Below are 21,706 nucleotides of genomic sequence, written 5' to 3'. Positions count from 1 at the left end.
GTAGGAAGGCTGCTCTGCTTTCCCTCTTACTTGGGGTTAATGCAAAGTTCTGAGGTGAGGCGATACTTCTGAAGGACAGGAAGAAGAGAGCAGCTTCTCTGTCTGATCAGGTGTGGGTGATAGAAGCTGAGGAGATCAGTAGCAGCAGTATGGCCCTTCCCACCTAGAAACATTGCGTCCAGGATCCAAGATATTTCACATTCAAAACATTGCATTTGCTTACTCTGTTTAAGGACAGAAGAAAATCTGGGATGAGGAATAGCCATAAGGGCCATCAGGTGAGCTGTATCTGGAGCTCATTGGCAATGTTTTATCCCCATTATGGGCAGGACCTGAAGCAGGCATGAAGGTAATTTCATGTTGCCAGTTAGTGTGCCTGTTTATCAGCACTGTCCACCTTTACAGGTGTCTGGAATGAGGCAGAATCAGGACTTCAGAAGGTAAATTAAAGCAATTCTATAATCCAGCTGGAAAATTCCAGTTAGCTTGTGCACCCCATGCAGTGGCAGGTGCTTTGCAGCAACCTCGATGCAGTGGTGGAGTAGGGGTTCAGATTGACTTAGTGGCATTTCCCATTCCACTTACTTAGCCACTGCTGCAACTGTTGGTTGCCCTGTGAGGGGAATCCCTCTCCAAATTGGTGGTCTGGCAGCTCTTGCCGTATTCCTTAAAAGTGTTCAAATTACTGAGATGGTTCTTCCAAGATGAAGACACCCTCTTTCTCTCTCTTACCTGTATTAGAAGGCTTCAGTTACTTCCAGCTTTAAGGGCCATCTACTTTCCTGCCAGTTTGAGAGTCCAGTCTCATTTCTTGACCAATTCAGGGAAAATCATCATTAGGTGACTTCTCCACCACCATACAGGTTGGAACCTTGATTTGACCTCAATGTTAGTACTCTGATCGAGAATGCAAAATCCTACCTAATGGCTCAGAATTTCCTTGCTGTTGCCCCTTCCTCTTCCTGCATGGCCTTGCAGTATATACATCTATTCTATCATGTTGTGCTATATCATATCATTAGCATGTCATCACTGTATCATAGCATGTGACCTGCAAGTATAAAATTCTCATGCTCTGCCTAACCCTGAGAGCAGTTGAAGCATGACATGCTACTGGTTGTATATTGTTCAACGCTGCTTTGTTGTAATCTAATGTCTATATAAATATTCTTGTATAAACATTAATTTATAGTTAAAGGATTAATTGTCTGTTGGATTCTTCAACATCACAATATCCAATCCCAGTTTCTTATGCTATGAGGGATAACATTGCTGCATCAGGTAAAATCCTTTATAATAAAAATAAGGTACTGTGAATGCTGAAAGTCTGAAACAAAGACAAAACAATATCTTAGTGGAGGCAAAATCACACCATATTAAGGAATTTCTTCCCCACCACTTATCGATTCCTTTGAAGAATATTGATTTCCTTTATGAATCCTGCTGGCAACTGAATAACTCTTGATCTCACTTTTTCTAAACTATTTGGCAATTTAGAATCACAAGCCTCTCAGCTGTCTGTCAAGGTGAAAGCTGTAGTTTTGGGCCCTACAAATATAGTTGATTAATTAAAGATGATTAGCAACAAAGCAACAAAAAATAACTTCAATCTTCCATTCTTGCAAAGGATTCCATTCATGCTCATGGGTAGTTAGATTTTTTTTAGAATATGAAATGAAAGGTGCTCACGTGGGATTATTCTGAATGTTATTGTGTTCTACTTGTGCTTTTTTTTTTAACTTAAGCCAACAAATTGATCAAAAAGATCCAGCTTTTCCAGTTGAGTGCCACTGTACTGTAAAGGAGATGGGCAACTGTAATGAAATTACCTGCAGAAACGCCACTGTGTGATTCAATGAGGCAGCTAATGAATGTCTGAGACAGAGCTCTCCTGGCTGACCTGCTGAATGTCTTTGTTGGGGTATTCATGAAACCAAAGCTAGAAACATGGCAAACTAGACAAGATCCTGCAGGTAGAAACTTGTAGAATGGGGCTGGGGCACATAGAGTATACAAAGCCAAGAAAACCACCCAAGCAGAACAGAAACAAACTGACTGGCTGGCTCAGGAGCTTAGAAAAAGAGGAACAATGTCATTAGCACAACAGCTGCTTCAGTAACAGACCGTGGGATGCAGGTAATAGACAGGTCTAAGAAGAGAACATCTTAAAGAAGTTGCTGAGATCCCAGGGTACAGCGTACCAGTGACGAAAACAGCACATATCAAAAACTCACATCTGGACTGCAGACGCTGCCAACTTCCTCTGATTTATTCGTCTATTGCTGTGCTCATGAAATCCCACACCAATCAGGACAATCAGTAACGACAACAATTTCACATACTGTAGTACATCTGGCTTCTTCCTCTCCACACATCCCTGGCTTTGGCCACAGATGAGAAAAATGAAAACTCACTGACAACCGTAGCGTCAGTCTCCAAGTCAACTTATCTCCAGCTTTCAGGGGGCTGAGTGTCAGCACTGTAGGATTGCTTAAGCCATCGGATATGTTTTTGATATGAACTCTCCACAGGCCTGCTAGCCGCCTCCTTATAGATACACATTCTGATTACAAATCAAAAGTACTTTAACGAGTCACATTCTGGGCTCCTTTAATGACAGACTTATCTGAATCATTTGCATCATAAGCAAAATAAGTAGCTTCAATGTATTAAATATTGAAAAGATTAGTTTTGCAGCCATTGACAAGAGCTGTTCAAAGACCATGAGAAAAGCTGTCTCTGATTTTGTTAATAACTTTCTGCTCTTGCAGACTGTTAATTAATATGCACAGACATAGTAAATCATTATAGCCTTCCTTTATAAAAATTATGATAAAACGCAACTGAAAGATTCTGCAAATGTTCCTGATCCAAATTGTACAACACTTCTGTGCTTACTTTAAATAGCAAAATATTGGCTGAAGTATAAATTACCCAGTAAATTTGTAAGGGCAAAAGATTACCATCCCAGCTACTGTAGCTTCAATTTGACAAGCCAATCCAGACTCACTCAAACTCATGCCTGAACTTGCAGAAATGCCACAAATGCATGTGGGTAATCTGAATGCAGTTTGACTGCTGGTTTCCTGATGTATACAGAACAGGGTCACTTACTTACTAAGAGCTCATCTCAAGCCCTGGCTGCCTGCTTGCTGTGCTTGGGTACGGTAATAAAACACTGCATGAAGCAACTTCTGAGCTTGCTCTGTACAGACAGCCATTCATGAAGGGAACTGTGGCTGGATTTGCTGTTCTCACCAGCTTAGTCTCTCTGAAGCAGCGCAAAAGCTGACAGAAATGACATTTAGCTAACGGAATTTTCCTCTCCTCCCTGTACCTTTCATCCTTCACTCAAATCTAAAACAGTGCTTCTTCTGATAAGACTAATTGTGCATTTTAACGTAACTCAGATCATTATCACATCTCAAAATATTTAAGGCAAAATGAAATCGCTTATTCAAGAGGATTAGAATTAAAATGCCACTCTGGGGCTATCTCATTTATTATAAACCAAGGGCTTTCAAGATTCAAAACACACACAGAGAGGGGAACTTCAGAAATTGTGTTCACGATTTTAGATGGAGCCAATGTAAGAAATGAACCTGCATGTGCTGGGAATTGGAGTAAAAATCAGGCAGGACTCCCACTCCTATTTCACCCTGAGGTAAGCTTCAGAAAGTTCAGTAGCGGAGACTGACTGATATCCTCACAGCAACATCACCTGCTTTCACCTCCACCTCTACCTCCAACCCATCGTCACTGGTACTGAAACCCTCATCAAAGTTTGCATCATTGTCTCAATGTGACCATCATCAATACCCTCTGTGCTGGCCTCCTAATCTGTCCTGCATCCAAAATTGAACTTCCTTATAATTCTGCCACTTCTATTTCACCCCCAAACACTTGGGATTCCACACCCTCATCAACTTTCCAGGCTGGTTCCTGCTCTCTGTTTTCTTGTTCAGTAAAGAGTGCTGGAAGGGCACTTTGCTGTTTTTGTAGTATCCAGCGACTTTGGGTGGAAACTAGGGAGTTATGTTTCATGGTCAAAGGTTCATATTGTGAAGAAAGGCCAGCCAAGCAAGCTGCTGATGGGCTACGAACATCCAGGGAACTTTACACAAGCAAGGGCAAGTGTTTTAAGGAAAGAAACACTTGTTTTATATAAAGGCTTCTCATGACTTCACAATGTACTAAACTGCCTGATAACTTATAACGTGTAACCATTGTTGTTAATGCAATCTTATGAACTTATTCCACAGCTGATGGCAAGAAGCTGAGTGGAATTACCTACAAAGAGATTTTGTTGAGGGTCTTCAACACACTGCCTTCATTTTCCATGGCCAATTAAGGTGATGCAATGGCCAGCCTATTCAAGAAAAGGAAGGATTCCTGATGACAGGGAGCACAGCAGGGATGACAGTGATTCGCCTGGATATTGCTTTTCCTTCACCCAGTTTGTTAATGTATAATGTGAATAGTTGTGGTCCCAACACAGACCCCTGCGGAACTCCATGGTCACTGGCTGCTATCCTGAAAAAGACCCCCTTATCCCCACTCTCTACTTCTGCCAGTCAGTCAGTCCTCTATCCATGCCAGTACATTGCCCATAGCATACGTGCTCTTTTCTTATTTAGCAGCCTCCTTTGTGACACCTTTTTAAAGGCCATCTGGAAATCCAAGTAGCGCACATCCACCGACTGTCCTTTGTCTAACTTACTCACTACCTTCTCAAACAATTCTAACAGGTTTATCAGGCATGGCCTCCCCTTGATGAAGCTTTGCTGACCCAACCCTCTTTACCATGTACTTCGAAATACCCTGTAACCACATCTGTAACAGCCAGGAATGGAAGGTCTGAGTTATAAAGATAGGCTGGATAGGCTGGGACCTTTTTCATTGGAGCGTAGGAGGTTGAGGACGTTTATAAGGTCTTTTCCTTAGGGTGGGGGAGTTCAAAATGAGGGGGCATATTTTTAAATTGAGAGGAGGAAAATTTAAAAAGGGCATAAGGGGCACCATTTCCGCTTGGGAACCCTGCAGCCTAATGGTATCAATGTGGACTTCACCAGCTTCAAAATCTCCTCTTCCCCCACCGCATCCCTAAACCAGCCCAGTTCGTCCCCTCCCCCCACTGCACCACACAACCAGCCCAGCTCTTCCCCTCCACCCACTGCATCCCAAAACCAGTCCAACCTGTCTCTGCCTCCCTAACCTGTTCTTCCTCTCACCCATCCCTTCCTCCCACCCCAAGCCACACCCCCATCTCCTACCTACTAACCTCATCCCACCTCCTTGACCTGTCCGTCTTCCCTGGACTGACCTATCCCCTCCCTACCTCCCCACCTATACTCTCTCCACCTATCTTCTTTTCTCTCCATCTTCAGTCCGCCTCCCCCTCTCTCCCTATTTATTCCAGAACCCTCACCCCATCCCCCTCTCTGATGAAGGGTCTAGGCCCGACACGTCAGCTTTTGTGCTCCTGAGATGCTGCTTGGCCTGCTGTGTTCATCCAGCCTCACATTTTATTATCTTGGATTCTCCAGCATCTGCAGTTCCCATTATCTCTCCTTTACACAGAGAGTAGTTTGTGCAATGAACCGCCAGAGGAAGTGGTGGATGCAGGTATAGTTTAAACATTTAAAAGACTTTTGGATAAGTAATGAATTGGGAAGGTTCAGAGGGATATGGGCCAAATGCAGGGAGGTGGGACTAATTTGGTTTAGGAACATGGTCAGCGTGGAGTAGTTGGACTGAAGAGACTGTTTCCACTCTGTATGACTCTATAACTTGAAAATTTTAGCATTGACCGAGGTCAGGCTAACGGGCCTTCTTTGTCTACTTCCCATCCTTCTTAAACTAAGTTGTTACATTAGCCATTTTCCAGTCCTCTGGAACCCACACTGACTCCGGTGATTCCTTAAAGATCCTCTACAATCTCCTCATTTATCTCCTCCAAAGTTCTGGGACTTAGTCCATCTGGTTCGGGTGGTTTATCCACCTTCAGACCTTTCAGCTTCCCTGGCACCTTCTTCTTAGTGACGAGCAACAACACCCATCCCTGTACCCTGCATCTCTTGAATTCTGGTATGTTACTGGTGTCTTCCATTGTGAAAACTGACGCAAAGTACTTATTCCTCCACCATTTCTTTGTTCCCCATTCCTACTTGTGTGGCCTCATTTTCCTGTGGTCTGATGTTCACCCTTGCCTCTCTCTTACCTTTTAGATACCTAAAGGAGCTGCAATTTTCTTTTATATTACAAGTAGCTAGATTACTCTCATATTTCATTTTCTCTCCCCTTATCTTCTGTTGGCTTTTTAAATCTTCCCAATCTTCTGGCTTCCCACTAATCTTCACTAAACTGTGTGTTTTTTCTTCGGTTTTTATGCTGCCCCTGATTTCTCTTGTCAGCCATGGTTCCCTCTTCCTCCCCCTTAGTATGTTTCTTCTTCTTTGGGGTGAATTTCCACTGTGCTTCCCAAAATGTGCCCAGAAATCCTGTCATTGCTGCACTACCTTCTTCCTTGCTAGGCTCCTCTTCCAATCAACCCTGGCCAGGTCCTCCCTCATGTCTTTGCAGTTACCTTTATTCATTTGTAATCCTGTTACATCTGATTCCAGCTTCCCCTTCTCAAACTGCAGGTTGAATTCTACCATATTATGGTCACTGCTGCTCAGGGCTCCTTTACCTACAGATCAGGGAGCAGGTGCTTACCCTCTATATCCAGAACTGAGGATTTTGTTTTAAACTGACACAGTTGTTTATCTTACAGATCTAAGGCACTTCACTCCTACCTTCAATCTCACCCTGGAAAAGCCTGGAAGAGAATGGACAATGGTGGGATTCTGACTTTTTTCAATATCAGGGATTTAATTTCTTGTCTGCAACCAAACCCAGAGACCTTGACTGCAAAAAAGAGATTTGTAATGTGATAAATATGGCAGCAAATTTACCCATAATATTCCCACCTTGATATGAGCAAAGAATCTGTTTTTCAATGGGTTTGGAATGAAACTTAGACAGGACACTGGGAAAACCTTCAACGTTCTTCAAAACAATGCCTTTGGATCTTTTACATCAACCAAAAGCAGGACCTCCATTTAGCATTTTAACTAAAAGACACTCCAGACAACAATACAGTCCTACTGCAGGCCTGGCCTGGAATGTCAGCTTGGATTGTCATTCATCTCAAATATCTGGAATGAGGCATAGGCTACAGCTAATGGAGAGATGAAGTGGAGCACATACTGGAGTAGTAAGTCTAATGAACAGGAAACTAATGCCACAAAATATTATAATTGAAAATTAGGAACAACAAAAAGTAAAATCCAACAGATAATCTCAAAGACTACCTGCTGCGGCAATATTCACTTTTAGATGCAAGTTGTGGTCTCAAGCTATGTACTACGCAGGGGCTCCAACATTCTTGCCATCACATTGCTGACTGGGAATGTTTCGCACTCTTACGACTTGTCATTGGTATGTGTTGGAAGGATTTGCTTGTTGATACTCAACCTGTTTGATCATATTACAAATGCCAGCAAGTCCTGGAGTTGGACTTGAACCTGGATATTTTAGCTCAGACGCAGCCAATTGCCCACTATACTTTAAGAACTCAAAGCCACTATAAAGCAGGTATTAAGCCAAATGTAAAGGAGGGGCCGGGCCAACTGCTAAAGGTGTCTTTTGACAATTTGGTCACTTTGGGAAGGTTGCATTTGGAAATTACAGAAGGAAAAGAGACTCAGCTTGCCTCAGCTCTGGAATTTATTTCCCATTGTCATTAAAAGAAATCCTTTGTATTTATCTCTGTATTTAGCTTGAGCTTTTCCTAATTCAGAGCCAAGGCAAATAAGCTGTAAATGTCTAGTTGTGTCATATTAGGGAACACAGAAACTGCTTCAACGTTTAGATAGTTTAATCAGCGCTGCTTAAAATGTGCAGCCACCTCTACATTTTAAAATACTCTGACAGCTGTACAGAGAGCAGAAATCAAATCACATGGTGAAAAGTATTTTGAAATCAGCAATCTGAAGTGCCTCTTCCTTGCACTGCCAGACTGTCTGCAGTTCAGTGGTTTTCAGAGTCCTGACCCACTTGTTGTCAACAGTAATCTCTTACGGAGCTCCTGTGCTGTTTTTAGATCAAATCTGTGTCACATGCTATATACCAGCACAGCACAAAACCCCATGACAACAGATTAGCCAGTGTTTTATCAGTCACTTCACCCACAGACTAGTCATCCTGAAACTTAACAAAAAGCTCGATAAATCTGAAACATCTTTGTTAAGCCTTTGCATTTAAACCAATTTTTATCTCCATGATATTTACTATTGTGATTGGCTTGACTGCAATTATCTTCAACTGATTTTATGCATCCTTTAATGGTAGGATAATAAAACTCTTAAGAACTAGACGACAGCCTCCCCACAGGGGCAAGTCATGTTACAGAGCAGGAGAGCTGAAGCAGAGAGAGGAAAGTCAGACCAGTGTGTGTGTTGTGCCAGCTTTCCTTTGAAAAGACATAAACCAATTTAGTTGTGGCTGTGAAAGACCTGTGTAAAAACAGTTTGAGATAATCACTGATATAACAAAGTGTAGAGCTGGATGAACACAGCAGGCCAAGCTACATCATAGGAGCAGAAAAGCTGATGTTTCGGGCCTAGACACTTCGTCAGAAAATGAAGAAAAGTCTAGGCCTGAAACGTCAGCTTTCCTGCTCCTGTGATGCTGCTTGGCCTGGTGTGTTCATCCAGCTCCATGCCTTGTTATCTCAGATTCTCCAGCATCTGCAGTTCTTACTATCTCTGAGATAATCACTGTTCGGACAATTGCAATGGTAAATATCATGGAGAAAAACATAGCTTCAAAGAAAAGGCTTAACAAAGACATTTTGGGTTTATCAAACTTTTTGTTAAGTTGCAAGCTGGCGCGTCTGTTTTTCAAGTGACTGCATGTGCATTAATACTATTGCCAAATTCATGGGAGGCCTATTTTCTGGGCCTCAGGTGGACATTTAAAACAGGTATTAGACTAAATGTAAAGGTACGGCTGGGCCAACAGCTAACGGTGACCTTTGATAATTTGGTCACTTTTGGAAGGTTGCATTTGGAAATTACAGAAAGAAAGGAGACTTGGCTTGCCTCAGCTCCGGAACTGTTATCCCATTTTCATTAGACTCATTCCGTTTTGTAGGATTTTATTACTTTCTAATTGATAATCATATTTATATCCATGACGCACAAATAATTCATTGGCCATGAGTCACTTTATTACATACAAAAGATATAAAATTTTGCTTTATAACGGAGGTTCTGGTTTTCTTTTGTGAATGTGAAACTGAGCAGATGTAAAGATCATTGAAAACTTCTTGAACTGTAGCAAAGAATCCAGTGTGATCTGTCCAGACATCAGGGGAGGAAAACTCAGTTGTATCCAGAATTGTACAGGTAACTAGGCCTTAGGATTCTTGTGCCCCTGTCGACAGCTCCTCCTTTGGCAGCTTTGGCCTCAGGTAAATGTGACGATTTTAGGGGGAAAGGTGGGGATGGGAGTAGTGGTGGAGGATACGGGGCGGGGGGGGGGGAGGGGGGGTGGGGGAGTGTCAGGTGTGTGATGTGATTGTAGCCAGCAGATGCTGTGAGGCATGGTGCCAAGTACAGGAGTAACACTGTGAAGCTGGATGAACACAGCAGGCCAAACAGCATCTCAGGAGCACAAAAGCTGACGTTTCGGGCCTAGACCCTTCATCAGAGAGGGGGATGGGGAGAGGGATCTGGAATAAATAGGGAGAGAGGGGGAGGTGGACCGAAGATGGAGAGAAAAGAAGATAGGTGGAGAGGAGAGTATAGGTGGGGAGATAGACTCCCTGACATTAGTCCAGAGGAGGAGGGTAACTTCTTCAGGTTAGGCATCCCTGGAAGAGGCTTCGCAGTGAGGTTAAAATTTTATCAGAAACAATGGGAACTGCAGATGCTGGAGAATCCGAGATACTGAGATGCTGCTTGGCCTGCTGTGATCATCCAGCTTCACACTTTGTTATCTTGGATTCTCCAGCATCTGCAGTTCCCATTATTTCTGATACAGGAGTAACATTGTCAGGATACAGTGCCAACTGAGGAATCTTGAGGGCCACATGCCTGCCACATTAACCAAAACTAGTTTTCAGTGAGTGGGCATAAAGAGATGTTTGGCCTGTTACACATGTAAGTGATTGAACCAACATTCCCTCTCGTTCACTTGTTGTGTACGGCATATTCATTTGAGTGTCCGGGCCGTTTAAATATTTTTTATGGGGTTGCACTATGTAATAGTTTACAGACACTGACTTGTACTCAGCCTGTCTTTGAGATTCCATGTAGCAGAACATTGGAACTGATGCCTATTTTAGGTGATCATTATGTTTGCCTGGGCACTAACCCAGTCTGATTTCGAGGCACATATTACTTCGACAACCCTTGAATGCAGGACAGAAGTCTCAAAATTAAACATTCCAGTTTCTACACTTGAAAGGAGGTATACATCAAGTTTCTAACCATCAGATCTTTCCACCCCCACTCACCACCACTTATGTTTTTCAAGAAATATTGCTTCAATAAGAATGAAACTATACTGCAGCTTCTCTTATTCCTTCTTTTCTTTGAAAGTGATCTCCTTGATTGATCAGTGTATGATGTCTGGCTATTCTTGCTAATGCCACGCATTTGTTCCCAATGATTCAGTAAAGCAAGATTTCAAAGAAGCGATTTGGTTGTTCCTGGGTCAAGTATTAAATGATCAAGATGCAGTGCACAGCACAACTTGAATTTGTTGTTCTTCGAGATGTGTGAGGACCGTTTCTGTTCAAAATACTCAAGTGCTAAAACCTGATTTGAACCGTATAAACACAAACATCTTATCAAAATGTTGTGCGGTGAATTTTCCTTGGATGTCATTATTGTGCACAATGATGCAATGAAAACCTGGTGAAGAGAATGCAGAGTAGTGTTTTTCCTGTGATTTTTCTAGTATTCTCATCACATCGATTTCAAAAAGTGTGAAATTGGTGGAAACAGGAGCTGCAGCTCAAACCCCTGATAATTATCATTGTGGTCACCCGTATGTAGGCGGCCACTTTCACTGAACATTCACTCGTGCTTCAATAAAAAGGAACACAGAGTAACTGTGATTGTTGGGTGAGGAGGTACATGTCTGGAATTAAGTATTCATTAGAATAAAGGTTGATTCTGGTTCAATCACCTCCTGGGCTTTCTGGATTATAACACTATCTGTATCAGTCCTATATCCTTTAATTCTCCTTTCCTTCACCTTCCTGTTTTACTTATATGCAAACTTTAACAGAGTCTCTCTGTTATGACTAACAGTGCAGCCCAGTGCATTCCTCTGGTTCATAGCTGAGAAAGTACCAGGAATGGCCATCAGGTGAGCTAGCTGATACTAGAACATAGGACATAGAACATAGAACAGTACAAGCCTTTCAGCCCATGATATTTTACCAACCTATTACCCAACTAAGTTCAAACTACCCTACATACCCTACATTACGCTATCATCCATGAGCCTATCCAAGAATAGCTTAAAAGTCTCTAATGTATCTGACTCCACTACCACTACTGGCAGCACATTCTAACCTACCGCTGACATAGAACATAGAACATAGAACAGTATAGCACAGAACAGGCCCTTCAGCCCACAATGTTGTGCCAACCATTGATCCTCATGTATGCACCCTCAAATTTCTGAGACCATATGCATGTCCAGCAGTCTCTTAAATGACCCCAATGACCTTGCTTCCACAACTGCTGCTGGCAACGCATTCCATGCTCTCACAACTCTCTGCGTAAAGAACCCGCCTCTGACATCCCCTCTATACTTTCCACCAACCAGCTTAAAACTATGACCCCTCGTGCTAGCCATTTCTGCCCTGGGAAATAGTCTCTGGCTATCAACTCTATCTATGCCTCTCATTATCTTGTATACCTCAATTAGGTCCCCTCTCCTCCTCCTTTTCTCCAATGAAAAGAGACCGAGCTCAGTCAACCTCTCTAAGATAAGATAAGCCCTCCAGTCCAGGCAGCATCCTGGTAAACCTCCTCTGAACCCTCTCCAAAGCATCCACATATTTCCTATAATAGAGCGCCCAGAACTGGACGCAGTATTCCAAGTGCGGTCTAACCAAAGTTTTATAGAGCTGCAACAAGATCTCACGACTCTTAAACTCAATCCCCCTGTTAATGAAAGCCAAAACACCATATGCTTTCTTAACAACCCTGTCCACTTGGGTGGCCATTTTAAGGGATCTATGTATCTGCACACCAAGATCCCTCTGTTCCTCCACGCTGCCAAGAATCCTATCCTTAATCCTGTACTCAGCTTTCAAATTCGACCTTCCAAAATGCATCACCTCACATTTATCCAGGTTGAACTCCATCTGCCACCTCTCAGCCCATCTCTGCATCCTGTCAATGTCCCGCTGCAGCCTACAACAGCCCTCTATACTGTCAACGACACCTCCGACCTTTGTGTCGTCTGCAAACTTGCTGACCCATCCTTCAATTCCCTCATCCAAGTCATTAATAAAAATTACAAACAGTAGAGGCCCAAGGACAGAGCCCTGTGGAACTCCACTCACCACTGACTTCCAGGCAGAATATTTTCCTTCTACTACCACTCGCTGTCTTCTGATGGCCAGCCAATTCTGTATCCAGACAGCTAAGTTTCCCTGTATCCCATTCCTCCTGACCTTCTGAATGAGCCTACCATGGGGAACCTTATCAAATGCCTTACTGAAGTCCATATACACCACATCCACAGCTCGACCCTCATCAACTTTTCTAGTCACATCCTCAAAAAACTCGATAAGGTTTGTGAGGCATGACCTACCCCTCACAAAGCCGTGTTGACTGTATTTGATCAAGCCATGCTCTTCCAGATGGTCATAAATCCTATCCCTCAGAATCCTTTCTAACACCTTGCAGACGACAGACGTGAGAGGGTTGTGAATCTTTGGAAATGCCTTGCTGAGAATCTGCTGGAAGCAGAGCCATTGAATGTTTTGAAGGCAGAGGTGGATAGATTCTGATTAAGCAAAGGGGGTGAAAGGTTATCAAAGTCTGGATTTGATCTTACTAAATAGCATCTGTTATATCTTCCTCCAATCATCTTAAAATTATGCCCCTTGTAATAGTCATTTCCACCCTGGGAATAAGTCGCTGACTATCCACTTGATCTATACCTCTCATCATCTTGTTCACCTCTGTCAAGTCACCTCTCATCCTTCTCTGCTCCAATGACAAAAGCCCGAGCTCCCTCAGCCTTTCCTCATAAGACCTGCCCTCCATTCCAGGCAGCATCCTTGTAGATCTCCTCTGCACCCTCTCTAAAGCTTCCTCATCTTTCCTACAATGATGTGACCAGAACTGAACACAATATTCCAACATTCCAAGTGCTCCTTAGAATATTAGAATATTCCTCATTCTGTTCCTCCTCTTGGCAACTTTCCTGGAATGGATTGTACTCCATGGAAATAGGCAGATGATAAAGTCAATTAAGGCCCAAATCAAGGATCATTTTTTTTGCCAGCGCTGCATCTTTCCCAGTGCCACAGAGAATAGGAATGCATTTGGGTCAGTCTTGCACTCACTGTTCTGAACTGTGACTCAGTTGGGAGTTCTCATTCTTTACTGACAGCAATTCACAAGGGGACCTCATCCCAGGCAGCAGGCAAATGCTTCTCATCACTTCATTGCTGCTCTGCAAGTGGGTGTTCTGCCTCAATGGCCGCTGCTTCGTTCATCATGATGGCACCTCCATAATCGGGCATGGCCCAAACTGTGACAGCCCAGACTGTGAGTACAGTCAGTCCAGGCTATGAACATAGACAGCCCAGACTGTGAAGGCACACAGCAGTCTGACAGGCCAGGCTGACTGGAGGTCCTTATGCTGGAACCCACACATCTCATGGGATGGGCTCTTGAGACAACTTATGTATCGCCACCAACTCTGCACGCATTTCTGAAATGTTTTGTTTTTCTAGGTTTCTGACCCAGAATTCATCTGTTATTGGGGCCATCACGATAGGGGCTTAGTTCAGTCACATGACAGACGGATATCTTCCCAGTTCACCTTGTTATAGGGAATTTTGGCGTATCTGTGTCTGGACACACACCTCTGAGAGACATATGGATGAAAGCAGGGTCAGGCACATTACATTTATAGTCCCATAATTTGATGGCAATTACTGTTGATGCTCCCATACGTATTATAGTGACTGAGGAAAGAGATTGGAGAGTATGGAATTTTTTGCTAACAGGAAGACAGCTGTAGGAGACAGGGAGAGAGGGGGTGAACAGAATTCACAGGCAAAAGAAGGATGGCTTATGACTAAATGCTACAGGGATACGAGGAAGAGGAAAGCAATTTGTGCTTCCTGCTCTTCAAGTGCGGAAGCAGCAAGTCTATTTCTAACATTCGATCAGTCTGAAATAATATGTATTTTGACAGTACCAGCTTTACCCTTAAAATTAATCTCAGTGAAAGAGCAATGCAGGAATGAGTACCAGCAGGTTTTAAAACCAATTTGTCCCTAAATTGCATCTGGCATTGTAAAAAGGGCGTTTGGGTACAAAGCTCACAGGAGCATGAGAAAGATGGGAGAAGAGGCCGGCTCCAGGAACGAGCAACTTCAGTTCTGAGGGCAGGCTGAAGGAGTTGGGGCTTCTCCTTTGGAGAGAAAATAGCTGAAAGAAGATCTGACAGATGTATTCAAAAGCATGAGTGGGCTTTTAGACTAAATAGAGTGAAGCTGTTCCCACTTAAACAAGGAGCAGAGGGCATAGATTTAAAGTGATCGGCAAAACTTGCAAATGTAAAGTCAGAAATAGCTTTTTCACTCAGCATGTGGTTTGGGTATGGAATACACTGGCTGGAAATGTGGCGAGGGCAAGTTCAACGAAAACATTCACGAGGGCATTAGATGATATTTTCGCGAGCAATAGTGTGCAAGGGTATAGGGAATGCGGGAGATTGGCACTACATAATGATGCCTGTTTGAAGAGCTGGTGCAGGCATCGGTCAGAGTCCATGATGTTAGAGACAAGATGCTAGCATGGATAAAGAACTGTGGATGCTGTAAATCAGGAACAAAAACAGAAATTTCTGGAAAAGCTCAGCAGATCTGGCAGCATGGTTGAAGCACAAAACCAGAGTTAATGTTTTCGATCTGTCAGAACCGGGGAAGGGTTAGCAAACCTGAAACGTTAACTCTGATTCTATTTTCACAGATGCTGCCAGACCTACTAGCATGGATAGGCTGTCTGGCAAAAACCAGACTGTGGGGAGTAAAGGGTCTTTCTCAGCATGACAGCAGAGTTCCACAAGGCTCAGTGCTGGGACCACAGATTTTCACTTTATACATTAATGATCTAGATGAAGGAACTGTGGGGTTCTGGCTAAGTTTGCAGATGGCACAAAGACAGGTGGAGGGCCAGGTAGTATTGAGGAGGTGGTAAGGCTGCAGAAGGATTTGGACAGGTTAGGGGAATAGGCAAAGAAGCAGTCGATGGAATATAATGTGGGAAAGTATGAGGTCATGCACTTTGGTAGGAAGAATTGAGGCATAGACTACTTTCCAAATGAGGAGGAAATTCAGAAATCTGAAATACAAAGAGACTTTGGAGTTCTAGTCCAGGATTCTCTCAAGGTAAACTTGCAGGTTGAATCAGTAGTGAGGAAGGCAAGTGTAATTTTGGCATTTATTTAGAAAGGACTAGAATATAAAATCAGGGATGTACTTCTGTAGCTTTGTAAGGCTCTGGTCATACCACATTTACAATATTCCGGGCAATTTCAGGCCCCATATCTCAGGAAGGATGAACTGGCCCTAAGAGGATGTTCACGAGAATGATTCCAGGAGTTAAAGGCTTAATGTATGAGGAATGTTTGAGGACTCTTGAGTCTATACGCAATGGAGTTTAGAAGGATCGGAGGATCACATTTAAAAATTACAGAATACTGAAAGGCCTGGATAGAGTGGACATTGGGAAGATGTTTCCATTAACAGGAGAGACTGAGGCCCAAGGGCACAGCCTTAAAGTAAAGGGAATACCCCTTAGAATGGAGATAAGGAGAAACTTCTTTAGCCAGAGGGTGGCGAATCTTTAGAATTCATGGCCACGGAAGGCTGTGGAAGCAAGGTCATTGAGTATATTCAGACAGAGATAGATAGGCTCTTGACTGTTAAGGTGTTTAGAAGTTATGGGGAGTAGGTGGGAGAATGTGGTTGATAAATTTAGCAGCCATGATTGAATGGTGGAGCAGACCCAACGGGCTAACTGGCCTAATTTCTGCTCCTATGTCTTTTGGTCTTCTGGTTTTATCTGGCAGAAACCCATGGAGCATGCCCTGTAGGTACTTGTGTTCAACATGGAGGTCCTTTGGAGCAAGTGGCATGCTCACGTTTGCAGCTAGCCTCTCTGATTTCCACCTCGCAATTACTTGATACCTCGCTTGTTTGGTGCATGTGTTAAAATGGAAAACTGATTATTAATGAGGCATCAATAAAGCATTGAACAAGCAATAGTCCCCCTTAACGGTCAACTCACCACTGCCTTATGACAAAATCTCCTCAATTCTTGGCAAAATCTTTAAAGGTGCAGCAAGACATTCCCAACATTGACCAACATATGACTCATTGGCCTTTTTGTCTGATTTTGCTGCAAATCCCGACATGACGCCTACACCCAGAGCCCTGTAAGATTCTGACCTCTCTCCTCATTTTTTAAAGCATTCTGTTTGTACTTTGGAGTGCTGCGCAAGGGATGAGATGTGGCATTAAAAATATCAAAGGAGATCAACTATTGTGGGAAAATGGTGTTGAGGTAAGATATTAACCATGATCTGGGTGATGCGGGCTTGAGGGGCTGAATATCCTACTCCTTCTTATTGCCTACATTCTTATGAAGACTCCAGTAATACAACTGAACAAAGACAAAAGAAAAATCCCTCGGAATTTATTCCAAGCTACCCAGCGTTCAAGGAATCAACTGTAGACTCTCAGTTCATTATTTTAAAGATAAAAGTCTCACAAAGGTCAGCTAGCAGAGCTCTGCTGTTTATTCATACTTAATTGATGAAATTAGAATTGGATTACATTTCGAGCTATTTCATCGCATGACATCCCTCTAGGCTGAATCCACTCAATCAGCTGTTTTCTCCCCATCCTTAATATTTTTCTTATTGACAGATAGAAGTCTTTCAGGAAATGAAGCTCAAGTATTTTTTTCTCTGCTGGGTTTCTTGCAAAAGTGTGCAAAAGATTAAGCTTCTATTTCTAAAGACCCAAGGAGAGATCGGAAGGTTTGAGAATCCTACACCTTCCTCTGAGAGCTGCCAGGATGCCACTGAGACACACTGGAAACAGATTAAAACAAAGTTCGCTACTGCGAGTGGAGTATGACCCTTGATATCTCCATGCATGCACTTGCTCCCTGAGGAACAGAAATCAGGGCATTGCTGATATTAGCAGACATTGAGCGAAAATGTAAACTAAACCTCCAGGCTTTAATCTGCTTCTATTAGTCGTGCTTCTGTCTGTGCCTGTTGCATGAAGTGCTGACTGATGAGCTCCGCAGGAAAATCAGTAACATTTAGAAAGAAGTGGCAAACTCTAGCTGACTATTTGCAGAAGCGGGCTCTTAGCACAATTCTGACTTCATTTCTTTATTGGCAAATATTGCAGTATTTTGTCAAGCACGCAAAACAGCTCGTCACTTATTGAGGATTGAAAAAGTGTACTGGAGCAGCTTTGAAGACTGAGTGATGAATCCTTTTATCTGTACTGCAGCCGTGCTTTGCATTGTGCATTCTGAGCTATGGCATTCATGGCAATCTTATCTGTTGCCTGCACCCAACACAGGATTCTTATATTTATAAAGGAAACAAAAGAATGTTATTTGTACAAAAGAATACATTTTATAATGGAAAATGCAGAAAGAACAAGATTAGCTATGCATAACCCTGCAGAAATGACAGGCTGGGATGGGTAAACTGCTCTGTTATCAGGACCCAATGCTTAATGGTAATGAGACTGATCTAGTAATCCAGTAATATTTCAGTGATATGGGTTAATAATGCAACCACAGGGGCTGGCAGAATTTAAGCACAGTTCATACAGCTATTCTCAGTAATGTTAAGTATTACCAATTGCCATAAAATCTCATCTGTTTAATTAATGATCCTTTTGTGAAGGAAATCTTATCCTTATCTGTTCTGCTGTACATGTGACTCTTAACGACTCTGCAATGGCTTAATAATATTCGGCTCCACTATTCTACCTCACGTTTTCCCACATTATACTCCACGTCAAGTTTTTGCCCATTCATTTAACTGTCTGTAGTACTTTGCAGACTGCTGGTGTCATCATTGCTGGTTGCCTTCCCTTCTTGAATTGGTGCAGTTTGTGCAGCATACATGCAGCCATAATGCTGTTGCGAAGGTATTGCCAAAATTTTGACCTAGCACCAGTGACAGTGAGTGACTTGGAGGGGAGCCTGCAGGAGTGGGTATTCCCATGTATCTATTGCTGTTGTCTTCTGAATGGTAGAGTCTGGGGGCTTGGAATATGCTGTCAGTGGGGCCTTGGTGAGATGCTGTGGCAGTGACAGTTTAAGGAAGGTGTCTTATGGGACCATTAGAAGCATTAATGTTCTTCTCATGTGATTGAGACCATTTTAAACAATGTTTACTTAGCAATTTTTGATTGATGTACAGAAAATGGTTCATTTTAGGATAAAGTTTTCTGCAGAACATGGAACTTCCTGTTGCTTAATTCCTTGACCATCTTAAAATCTGTTATTCTCAGTTGTAACACTTTTTTATTGTCCCAGAATCTTTGAAGAAAGAGAATTCCAGATTTCAAGAGCCCTTTGTGTAGAAAATGTGCTTCCTGGCTTTGCGGCTGAATGACATAGCTCTTATGTTAATCATATGTGGATATCATAGAATCAATGACTGCTTTCTGAACAGAAGGAGGCCATTCAGTCCAGCATGTATGTGAATTCAGCCAGTGCCATTTCAGAGTAGCCTTACAAACCTGATAATGATTCAATATCATTTTGAAAGCTATGACTGAATCCACCTCCACCAAACTGTCAAATAGTGCATTCCAGATCCTAAGCACTCACTTTATCCTAAAGCATTTCTTCAGGTTGCCATTGGTTCTGTTGTAAATGACCTTAGATCTCTTCCCACTGATTTTCAATTCTTCTGTTATATAAGGTAATGGTTCAGTTAGCGTTCACGTTATATTGCCTACATCCATTCTGCTGACTATGTCCGATGTACACTAAGCCTGTTGTTAGAGGCAAGGCATCTTACAGCTGATGTCTCTGTACCAGCTCTCAAAAACCTTGGGTAATTATACCTGACCAAACATAGCTGCGCTTATTAGCATGCAATAAAGCCTTTTGTTATCCCAGAACAGTGCACCTTTCCACAGATAGTCTGTGGTGGTGTATTCTTGATCACTATTCATTCAATGGATCCAAGATAAAGCTGGTACAATTACAGCATTTAAAAGGCATCTGGATGCATATATAATTAGGGAGGGTTTAGAGGGATATGGGCCAATGGGGCTAGGTTTATTGAGGATATCTGGTCGGCATGGATGAGTTGGGTATTCAGGTCCATTGTTCCCTGAAGGTGACAACGCAGGTCAATAGGGTGGTCAAGAAGGCATATGGCATGTTTTCCTTCATCAGACGGGGTATTGAGTACAAGAGTTGGCAGGTCATGTTGCAGTTGTATAGGACTTTGGTTCGGCCACATTTGGAATACTGTGTACAGTTCTGGTCGCCACATTACCAAAAGGATGTGGATGCTTTGGAGAGGGTGCAGAGGAGGTTCACCAGGATGTTGCCTGGTATGGAGGGAGCTAGCTATGAAGAGAGGTTGAATAGATTAGGATTATTTTCATTAGAAAGACGGAGATTGAGGGGGGACCTGATTGAGGTCTACAAAATCATGAGGGGTATAGACAGGTTGGATAGCAAGAAGCTTTTTCCCAGAGTGGGGGACTCAATTACTAGGGGTCATGAGTTCAAAGTGAGAGGAGGAAAGTTTAAGGGAGATATGCGTGGAAAGTTCTTTACGCAGAGGGTGGTGGGTGCCTGGAATGCGTTGCCAGCGGAGGTGGTAGACGCAGACACATTAGCGTCTTTTAAGATATATTTGGACAGGTACATGGATGGGCAGGGAGCAAATGGACACAGACCCTTAGAAAATAGATGACAGGTTAGACAGAGGATCTTGATCGGCGCAGGCTTGGAGGGCCGAAGGGCCTGTTCCTGTGCTGTAGGTTTATTTGTTTGTTTGTTTGTTTCTTTGTCTGTTTCCGTGCTGTATGTCTCCGTGACTCTATGGCAGAGAGTAAGGATGATTGGTGCCGCGAGCTTTCTCAAACTCTTACCCTGTACAACCTACTAGTACAGGAAGCAAATACCACAAAGTGCGGGCAGTGGTCATCTGGGAAAATACCACACAGTTGTAATGGTACAGATAGTGACGCCACCAAGAGATAACGGAATCTGGAATAACAAGAAGAAAATGTTCTAAAAATGAAAGAAATCAGTTTGCCACTTTAAGAGCATACTGCTTACAGAAGAGACAGTCAGTGAGCAGCTGAAATACGATCGCTGACCAGGAGACACAGCAGCAGCTACAGAAGTGCAGTTGATTGGAACCTGTGGATCTTGTTGACTACGGGATCCTTGGCTGGGGTTAGTTATCCTGGGCCAGTCAGGAAACCCTGGCTGACCAACAGAACCAGGAGAGTTGCTATGGCCACATCTGCACCCAGGTGTCTCTGGACAAGGAGCACAGGGTGTGCATTAGTGGTCTCGATGCCTTTCGGGGGAAGTGGGCACTGCGGGGTGTACCGTGCTTTGTTTCCCCCCACAAACTCTATTTTGATTTGATCCCTACCCTTCCCCCTTTTCTTTCACACAGGCATTACCCCCACAGGGACTCAGCTTGATTCCAATGCTTTGGTCACATGGGTGCTTCTCCTGATGGTGGTATGTTAATTATTTGCACAAAAAATGCGGGGTGTATGTTTGTTTTTTTAAATTGCAATGCAAAGTTGATTGTGCTAGTTAAAATGTAACTCTTCCCTGGTGCTTATTGTTGTCTTATATATTTTCAGCTGCTGTTTCTTTTAGTAATAAAAAGACACGTTTTTATTTTAAAAAATAATGAGTGGAGTAACCAGCTGGTGGCCTTCATGTGGCACTGGCTGATCCCTTTGCTCTCTCTTCACTGACATCCAGAGAATGTTGGTTCACTTCACAAAAAGACGCACTGGGTCGTGGGGATAATGGGAACTGCAGATGCTGGAGAATCCGAGATAACAAAGTGTGGAGCTGGATGAACACAGCAGGCTAAGCAGCATCTCAGGAGCACAAAAGCTGACGTTTCGGGCCTAGACCCTTCATCAGAGTGGCACAGGTTCTGAATCGCCCGACTGAGGAGGGTGCTCACTCACTTGTATGCATTCGCAACCAGGTGGTGATTTTTGGCCTTTAGGCCTTGCAGCGATAACCTTTACGCTGAGCCTCCTCCTCGGTGATGCGCATTTTTTTCGCTAGCCGCATAATCTTAACGAAGACACGCAGCTCCCTGTTTATTGACTGTGAGGGTTTGGAGATCG

At 43.1% G+C, this 21,706-nt stretch overlaps 1 protein-coding gene across 10 annotated transcripts in view; it reads right to left on the bottom strand.

Moving 5' to 3' along the window:
- jcada (junctional cadherin 5 associated a) overlaps positions 1-21,706 on the bottom strand; it is a 294,400-nt gene that overhangs the window by 128,015 nt on the left and 144,679 nt on the right. Inside the window, exon 1 of one of the 10 annotated variants that reach the window (XM_048560795.2) lies at positions 2,343-2,459. The exons of 8 other annotated variants lie outside the window; for them this stretch is intronic. The gene's annotated coding sequence lies outside the window, so the exon portion shown is untranslated. Of the gene's footprint in view, positions 1-2,234; positions 2,299-2,342; positions 2,460-21,706 lie in introns of those variants that run through there. One more of the 10 variants, XM_048560785.2, reaches the window with a different exon arrangement.

This window comes from Stegostoma tigrinum, chromosome 2 (assembly GCF_030684315.1).
Source record: "Stegostoma tigrinum isolate sSteTig4 chromosome 2, sSteTig4.hap1, whole genome shotgun sequence".
Lineage (NCBI taxonomy): Eukaryota > Metazoa > Chordata > Chondrichthyes > Orectolobiformes > Stegostomatidae > Stegostoma > Stegostoma tigrinum.
Note: the sequence above shows the minus strand (reverse complement) of the source record. Positions and strands in the feature narration are given on the sequence as shown.